General features: G+C 50.2%; 2 pseudogenes; both read right to left on the bottom strand.

Annotated features, from left to right (window-relative positions):
- Positions 1-1,206: 1,206 nt before the first annotated feature.
- Positions 1,207-2,382, bottom strand: LOC121483846 (annotated as a pseudogene).
- Positions 2,383-6,536: 4,154 nt separating this feature from the next.
- On the bottom strand, positions 6,537-7,620 carry LOC121483847 (annotated as a pseudogene).
- Positions 7,621-9,705: the final 2,085 nt, after the last annotated feature.

Here is a 9,705-nt window from a genome sequence, read left to right as displayed (position 1 = left end):
TAATCATCTTTTGGGCATCAGTGCTTCCCTCAACACCATGTCTTAAAAAAAACTTTATATCATTTTCATCAATTTCATTATCATCAATGTCATACTTCTGTAGCCCCTCTAATAGCTTCACGGCCGCTAAATGGTGGAGGGAACATTGATCTAAAGAGTTCTAATAAAGAATTGAATTTCTCTAGCGTCTGTTAATTGGCAGGTAAAAGGGGAGGGAGAGGCCTTTCCTCCAGCAACCAATATCTGCCGTCCTCTCCACCCAGAGGCAGGTGAAACCTCTTGGATTTCTGGCCACCTTAGGCAGCACTCTTCCCCTCCACCAGCTAGTGCTTCCCCTGTGCTCTTTAACCACAAGAATCTGGTTTTGCTGGTTAAGAGGGTTCTCCAGCCCCTCGAGTCCATCCCACTGGAAAACTTGTTGTTGTTTTGAAAACTTCTTAAAGCCTGTGGTGTTTCTACTCTAGGTGATACAGGGTAAGAAAACTTGGTTCCAATCCAATCGAATCCAATCCACACGGCTGGCTAGATCGTAGTACTGGAAGCAGTGAGCAACTTCCCAGCTGGTACACCTGACCCAGGCAGGGAAAAATTGGAGGAAAGAGCCAGGACTGCCCTTCTATTGTCCTCAAGTCTTGCAGAGGTCATCCGACCTTCGGTGAGGTTTGCCACAAGTGAGACACTAGCAGTGCTGGTGATTCTTCCCTTAGTAACTGCAGCAGCAGCAGGCAATCCTGGTGCAGGATGATGGCCAGCCCTCTTCGCCATTTTTTTTCAACTGAAAGTATTTGACAGATAACACTAAAATTAATCACGAAAAAAAAAAAAACATTCTATTCTATTCACAAAGAAAAAGCTCCAGTCCATCTTTTAATTTTTTTGAAAAATTCCTGACCTTACAGAACTAAACTGAAATGTATTAATATTCCACTCTTACATTTCCATGACAAACAGAAAAATTCATGAGCCAAAAAAAGGGGGGGGGGAGAAGCTTATAAAACTAAATATGGATCTCAGCATTAACAGCTGAACAGAGAAAGGAATTAAAACGCTTTAATTAAAAAATCACGAGTGGATGATAAAGTGTGTAGAAACTGAAAATTTACAAACTATTTAAAACCTGGAATAGCTGACTGTTCAGAAACTACACAGATGGATCATGGGTGGTGGTGAACAGCAGAAAGGGATTATGGATGAATCTGCATTGTTCTAGCTGCTCCCCATGCCACCCGTCTCCGAGGAAAGCCTGACATTGATTAGATATTGAGCCAGGCTAATGCTGGCAGCAGATCCAGTGATGGTAACCTGCCTATCAGTAGATCCTTCCACTGGGTTCGCAATTTTGATCTGCGCCCCAGACATCTGACGGATCTCATTGATTTTGGTGCCTTGACGCCTGATTATGCAGCCAATCAAAACGTTTGGAATGGTGAGTTCATGAGAAGTAGTCTGAGCAGATGCATCCAAACCCCAATAGCCTTTCACCTCTGAAGAGCTGGATTCAATGCCACTGAATCCGGTGTTGCCATGCGTCATGGGAAAATGAGACTGTTGCATTGCCAACTGGTGCAGCTTGGTCAAATCTGGCTGTGGAATGGCATACTGTCCTTGAATGGTATAGGCCTCTAGAGGTGGTCCCTCCAGGTCAAGGTTGAGGCACATGGACGGGGTGGTGTGGGGAAAGCTCGCACTGTCGCTGCCTGTGCTGTACCTGTCCTGACCACCTGCAAAGATGACTGGAGAACTGGACGGCTTGGCCGGTACGGAATGGTCACGCCCTTCGGGGGGGACTCCAACATGACCACGCAGATCTGTTTCACACACTCAATGATGGATTGCGGAATGCCAGCAATAGTGATGGCCCGCTCAGTTGAGTTGGGGAGCATATCCCCTGCCACCTGAACCTGAGCCCCTGTACTCTCTCGTATTTCCTTGATCTTGCAACCACCTTTCCCAATGAGAGAGCCACACTGACTAGCAGGGACCACCAGCCTCAGGGTAACTGGGGGTCTACTGGCAGCTGTGCTATTGGTCATAGAGCTGCTGATGTCCTCTTCCAGTTTGTCAATGATCATAGCGAAGGCTTTGAAGATGGCGTTAGTGGGTCCAGCCAAAGTGATAATTCTCTCAGGACAATTCCCTTCTGAGATGTTGATACGTGCACCACTCTCCTCACGCATCTTCTTAACTGATTCTCCTTTCTTTCCGATGATACTGCCAACTTCCTTTCCATGCATAAGTAGCCGGATGGTGAGAGTGACATTTAATCCACCTTCAATCACACCGGAGTCCATGTCGAGCAGTGATCCGGGGAGCTGGACTTTGAGTGGTCAAGTCTTTGGTCACTGGTGGGGGTGAAAGCCAAAAACTGCAGGCGCGAGACGACTGAGGGGAAAAGGGGAGCGGGCGGGAAGGGGAAGGGCGGAAGGCCGGGGGCGGAACAATAGGGGCGAGCGGGAAGGTGAGGGGGGCCCCGCGGGTGGGCGGAGGAGGAAGGGGGGGTGGAGGAGGTGGAGGAGGAAGGGGGAAAGAGACCCGGGGTGGGTGGAGGGCGCCAGGACCCAAACCGACAACCTCGCCCTGCCCTCCCTCTGTGGCCCTACCCATGCTAGACACTTTGATGGGAGCTAGGACCGAGCTACACTCTCATTGAACAAGGACGTTGGCAATGTCTGCATTGAGATCAGATACACTTGAGGAGAATCCTGTCACTTCCACATGCTCTTCACACAACCTCTTCCGGCACCTAACATAAGGATGCTGGGACCTACGTCTACGGGCAGTCAGAATGCGGGAGGGTCCTGCCCTGAACTCAGCTCGCACAAGGAAGCACGCCTACAAGCCAGCTTTCAACTAGCTGCGTTCCTCGGGCACTGAGATCGTAACAGTGTTCTAAGCCAGGAGGTACCCAGAATACCACTCCACTGCAGCTGGAGACACCCTCCAGGTCTGCTTATTCCACTTGCGTCTCACAAGCCTCTGACAAACGGCTGTGGTGCAGATGTTGGAAACTCTTTCTGCAGGCAGTGTGCAACTGTGAGGGACTGAGGGTGAGCTCAACTCTCCGAAGTAAGTTGCTTTCGGACAAGGCGTTCAGCTAGCTTCTCTCGTATGGCACTTAGGATGTCGCACCTGGCTCACACAGGAAATACTAGGAAATCGCTGGGTTGAGCTTGGATGCACTAGTCTTGTGGGCCGGGACTTTCCACTTACCTCTCACAACACTTCAGGCACGCATCGGGGCTAGGCCTGTTAGGAGCGCGGTGTACGTGCAGGCAGGATGTGGGAGGGACAGTCCATAAGCCCAACTCTCGGAAGTGTGTATGCTTTGCAGGCAGATGTCTGCTAGACACTTTGATGGGAGCTAGGACCGAGCTACACTCTCATTGAACAAGGACGTTTGCAATGTCTGCATTGAGATCAGATACACCTGAGGAGAATCCTGTCACTTCCACATGCTCTTCACACAACCTCTTCCGGCACCTAACATAAGGATGCTGGGACCTACGTCTACGGGCAGTCAGAATGCGGGAGGGTCCTGCCCTGAACTCAGCTCGCACAAGGAAGCACGCCTACAAGCCAGCTTTCAACTAGCTGCGTTCCTCGGGCACTGAGAACGTAACAGTGTTCTAAGCCAGGAGGTACCCAGAATACCACTCCACTGCAGCTGGAGACACCCTCCAGGTCTGCTTATTCCACTTGCGTCTCACAAGCCTCTGACAAACGGCTGTGGTGCAGATGTTGGAAACTCTTTCTGCAGGCAGTGTGCAACTGTGAGGGACTGAGGGTGAGCTCAACTCTCCGAAGTAAGTTGCTTTCGGACAAGGCGTTCAGCTAGCTTCTCTCGTATGGCACTTAGGATGTCGCACCTGGCTCACACAGGAAATACTAGGAAATCGCTGGGTTGAGCTTGGATGCACTAGTCTTGTGGGCCGGGACTTTCCACTTACCTCTCACAACACTTCAGGCACGCATCGGGGCTAGGCCTGTTAGGAGCGCGGTGTACGTGCAGGCAGGATGTGGGAGGGACAGTCCATAAGCCCAACTCTCGGAAGTGTGTATGCTTTGCAGGCAGATGTCTGCTAGACACTTTGATGGGAGCTAGGACCGAGCTACACTCTCATTGAACAAGGACGTTTGCAATGTCTGCATTGAGATCAGATACACCTGAGGAGAATCCTGTCACTTCCACATGCTCTTCACACAACCTCTTCCGGCACCTAACATAAGGATGCTGGGACCTACGTCTACGGGCAGTCAGAATGCGGGAGGGTCCTGCCCTGAACTCAGCTCGCACAAGGAAGCACGCCTACAAGCCAGCTTTCAACTAGCTGCGTTCCTCGGGCACTGAGAACGTAACAGTGTTCTAAGCCAGGAGGTACCCAGAATACCACTCCACTGCAGCTGGAGACACCCTCCAGGTCTGCTTATTCCACTTGCGTCTCACAAGCCTCTGACAAACGGCTGTGGTGCAGATGTTGGAAACTCTTTCTGCAGGCAGTGTGCAACTGTGAGGGACTGAGGGTGAGCTCAACTCTCCGAAGTAAGTTGCTTTCGGACAAGGCGTTCAGCTAGCTTCTCTCGTATGGCACTTAGGATGTCGCACCTGGCTCACACAGGAAATACTAGGAAATCGCTGGGTTGAGCTTGGATGCACTAGTCTTGTGGGCCGGGACTTTCCACTTACCTCTCACAACACTTCAGGCACGCATCGGGGCTAGGCCTGTTAGGAGCGCGGTGTACGTGCAGGCAGGATGTGGGAGGGACAGTCCATAAGCCCAACTCTCGGAAGTGTGTATGCTTTGCAGGCAGATGATTGCTAGACACTTTGATGGGAGCTAGGAATGAGCTACACTCTCATTGAACAAGGACGTTTGCAATGTCCTTTTTTTAAAAATAAAAGAAAAATCAAGCAAGTTTATTTAAAGTTATTTCACTGATTAGTACCTTCTCACAAAAACTCCCCCAGAAGACACCTTTTTCTTTATTTGCCTCTTCTCTTTGCTTGACTCACAAGAAGAGTCATCTTCCACAGCAAAGTTGGGAACCTGAATCTTTTCCAGTGTCTCCCTGAGTTGATCCACCTCTGCACGATATTCATCCAGCTGACCTTCTAATTTTTCTCTCCAGAGCCGTTCGTACTCCAGCTGGCCCTGCAGCTCCTTGATAGTCTTTTCAGACTCGAGCTGTTCTTTCTTCTGCTTTAGATCTTCTTCTGTTATCCCTCCCAAGTGTTTATAGTTGCTCTCAGCAATATCCAGCAGGTGTCTCAATTCAACAATTTTCTTATAAGCTCTCATTCTAGCATCTGTCTTATCCGACTCACTTAGACATAAATCATCTTTGGCATCAGTGCTTCCCTCAACACCATGTCTTAAAAAAAACTTTATATCATTTTCATCAATTTCATTATCATCAATGTCATACTTCTGTAGCCCCTCTAATAGCTTCACGGCCGCTAAATGGTGGAGGGAACATTGATCTAAAGAGTTCTAATAAAGAATTGAATTTCTCTAGCGTCTGTTAATTGGCAGGTAAAAGGGGAGGGAGAGGCCTTTCCTCCAGCAACCAATATCTGCCCTCCTCTCCACCCAGAGGCAGGTGAAACCTCTTGGATTTCTGGCCACCTTAGGCAGCACTCTTCCCCTCCACCAGCTAGTGCTTCCCCTGTGCTCTTTAACCACAAGAATCTGGTTTTGCTGGTTAAGAGGGTTCTCCAGCCCCTCGAGTCCATCCCACTGGAAAACTTGTTGTTGTTTTGAAAACTTCTTAAAGCCTGTGGTGTTTCTACTCTAGGTGATACAGGGTAAGAAAACTTGGTTCCAATCCAATCGAATCCAATCCACACGGCTGGCTAGATCGTAGTACTGGAAGCAGTGAGCGACTTCCCAGCTGGTACACCTGACCCAGGCAGGGAAAAATTGGAGGAAAGAGCCAGGACTGCCCTTCTATTGTCCTCAAGTCTTGCAGAGGTCATCCGACCTTCGGTGAGGTTTGCCACAAGTGAGACACTAGCAGTGCTGGTGATTCTTCCCTTAGTAACTGCAGCAGCAGCAGGCAATCCTGGTGCAGGATGATGGCCAGCCCTCTTCGCCATTTTTTTTTCAACTGAAAGTATTTGACAGATAACACTAAAATTAATCACGAAAAAAAAAAACACATTCTATTCTATTCACAAAGAAAAAGCTCCAGTCCATCTTTTAATTTTTTTGAAAAATTCCTGACATTACAGAACTAAACTGAAATGTATTAATATTCCACTCTTACATTTCCATGACAAACAGAAAAATTCATGAGCCAAAAAAAAGGGGGGGGGAGAAGCTTATAAAACTAAATATGGATCTCAGCATTAACAGCTGAACAGAGAAAGGAATTAAAACGCTTTAATTAAAAAATCACGAGTGGATGATAAAGTGTGTAGAAACTGAAAATTTACAAACTATTTAAAACCTGGAATCGCTGACTGTTCAGAAACTACACAGATGGATCATGGGTGGTGGTGAACAGCAGAAAGGGATTATGGATGAATCTGCATTGTTCTAGCTGCTCCCCATGCCACCCGTCTCCGAGGAAAGCCTGACATTGATTAGATATTGAGCCAGGCTAATGCTGGCAGCAGATCCAGTGATGGTAACCTGCCTATCAGTAGATCCTTCCACTGGGTTCGCAATTTTGATCTGCGCCCCAGACATCTGACGGATCTCATTGATTTTGGTGCCTTGACGCCTGATTATGCAGCCAATCAAATCGTTTGGAATGGTGAGTTCATGAGAAGTAGTCTGAGCAGATGCATCCAAACCCCAATGGCCTTTCACCTCTGGAGAGCTGGATTCAATGCCACTGAATCCGGTGTTGCCATGCGTCATGGGAAAATGAGACTGTTGCATTGACAACTGGTGCAGCTTGGTCAAATCTGGCTGTGGAATGGCATACTGTCCTTGAATGGTATAGGCCTCTAGAGGTGGTCCCTCCAGGTCAGGGTTGAGGCACATGGACGGGGTGGTGTGGGGAAAGCTCGCACTGTCGCTGCCTGTGCTGTACCTGTCCTGACCACCTGCAAAGATGACTGGAGAACTGGACGGCTTGGGCCGGTACGGGATGGTCACGCCCTTCGGGGGGGACTCCAACATGACCACGCAGATCTGTTTCACACACTCAATGATGGATTGCGGAATGCCAGCAATAGTGATGGCCCGCTCAGTTGAGTTGGGGAGCATATCCCCTGCCACCTGAACCTGAGCCCCTGTACTCTCTCGTATTTCCTTGATCTTGCAACCACCTTTCCCAATGAGAGAGCCACACTGACTAGCAGGGACCACCAGCCTCAGGGTAACTGGGGGTCTACTGGCAGCTGTGCTATTGGTCATAGAGCTGCTGATGTCCTCTTCCAGTTTGTCAATGATCATAGCGAAGGCTTTGAAGATGGCGTTAGTGGGTCCAGCCAAAGTGATAATTCTCTCAGGACAATTCCCTTCTGAGATGTTGATACGTGCACCACTCTCCTCACGCATCTTCTTAACTGATTCTCCTTTCATTCCGATGATACTGCCAACTTCCTTTCCATGCATAAGTAGCCGGATGGAGAGTGACATTTAATCCACCTTCCATCACACCGGTGTCCATGTCGAGCAGTGTTCCGGGGAGCTGGACTTTGAGTGGTCAAGTCTTTGGTCACTGGTGGGGGTGAAAGCCAAAAACTGCGGGCGCGAGGCAACTGAGGGGAAAAGGGGAGCGGGAGGGAAGGGGAAGGGCGGAAGGCCGGGGGCGGAACAATAGGGGCGAGCGGGAAGGTGAGGGGGGCACCGCGGGCGGGTGGAGGAGGAAGGGGGGGTGGAGGAGGAGGAGGAGGAAGGGGGAAAGAGACCCCGGGGTGGGTGGAGGGCGTCAGGACCCAAACCCACAAGCTCGCCCTGTCCTCCCTCTGTGGCCCCACCCATGCTAGACACTTTGATGGGAGCTAGGACCGAGCTACACTCACATTGAACAAGGACGTTGGCAATGTCTGCATTGAGATCAGATACACTTGAGGAGAATACTGTCACTTCAACATGCTCTTCACACAACCCCTTCCGGCAACTAACATAAGGATGCTGGGACCTACATCTACGGGCAGTCCGAATGCGGGAGGGTCCTGCCCTGAACTCAGCTCGCAAAAGGAAGCACGCCTACAAGCCACCTTTCAACTAGCTGCGTTCCTCGGGCACTGAGAACGTAACAGTGTTCTAAGCCAGGAGGTACCCAGAATACGACGCCACTGCAGCTGGAGACACCCTCCAGGTCTGCTTATTCCACTTGCGTCTCACAAGCCTCTGACAAACGGCTGTGGTGCAGATGTTGGAAACTCTTTCTGCAGGAAGTGTGCAACTGTGAGGGACGGAGGGTGAGTTCAACTCTCCGAAGTAAGTTGCTTTTGCACAAGGTGTTCAGCTAGCTTCTCTCGTATGGCACTTAGGATGTCGCACCTGGATCACACAGGAAATACTAGGAAATCGCTGGGTTGAGCTTGGATGCACTAGTCTTGTGGGCCGGGACTTTCCATTTACGTCTCACAAAACTTCAGGCACGCATCGGAGCTAGGCCTGTTAGGAGCGCGGTATACGTGCAGGCAGGATGTGGGAGGGACAGTCCATAAGCCCAACTCTCGGAAGTGTGTATGCTTTGCAGGCAGATGTCTGCTAGACACTTTGATGGGAGCTAGGACCGAGCTACACTCTCATTGAACAAGGACGTTTGCAATGTCTGCATTGAGATCAGATACACCTGAGGAGAATCCTGTCACTTCCACATGCTCTTCACACAACCTCTTCCGGCACCTAACATAAGGATGCTGGGACCTACGTCTACGGGCAGTCAGAATGCGGGAGGGTCCTGCCCTGAACTCAGCTCGCACAAGGAAGCACGCCTACAAGCCAGCTTTCAACTAGCTGCGTTCCTCGGGCACTGAGAACGTAACAGTGTTCTAAGCCAGGAGGTACCCAGAATACCACTCCACTGCAGCTGGAGACACCCTCCAGGTCTGCTTATTCCACTTGCGTCTCACAAGCCTCTGACAAACGGCTGTGGTGCAGATGTTGGAAACTCTTTCTGCAGGCAGTGTGCAACTGTGAGGGACTGAGGGTGAGCTCAACTCTCCGAAGTAAGTTGCTTTCGGACAAGGCGTTCAGCTAGCTTCTCTCGTATGGCACTTAGGATGTCGCACCTGGCTCACACAGGAAATACTAGGAAATCGCTGGGTTGAGCTTGGATGCACTAGTCTTGTGGGCCGGGACTTTCCACTTACCTCTCACAACACTTCAGGCACGCATCGGGGCTAGGCCTGTTAGGAGCGCGGTGTACGTGCAGGCAGGATGTGGGAGGGACAGTCCATAAGCCCAACTCTCGGAAGTGTGTATGCTTTGCAGGCAGATGTCTGCTAGACACTTTGATGGGAGCTAGGACCGAGCTACACTCTCATTGAACAAGGACGTTTGCAATGTCTGCATTGAGATCAGATACACCTGAGGAGAATCCTGTCACTTCCACATGCTCTTCACACAACCTCTTCCGGCACCTAACATAAGGATGCTGGGACCTACGTCTACGGGCAGTCAGAATGCGGGAGGGTCCTGCCCTGAACTCAGCTCGCACAAGGAAGCACGCCTACAAGCCAGCTTTCAACTAGCTGCGTTCCTCGGGCACTGAGAACGTAACAGTGTTCTAAGCCAGGAG

The sequence above is a fragment of the Vulpes lagopus genome, unplaced genomic scaffold (assembly GCF_018345385.1).
Source record: "Vulpes lagopus strain Blue_001 unplaced genomic scaffold, ASM1834538v1 ctg181, whole genome shotgun sequence".
Lineage (NCBI taxonomy): Eukaryota > Metazoa > Chordata > Mammalia > Carnivora > Canidae > Vulpes > Vulpes lagopus.
Note: the sequence above shows the minus strand (reverse complement) of the source record. Positions and strands in the feature narration are given on the sequence as shown.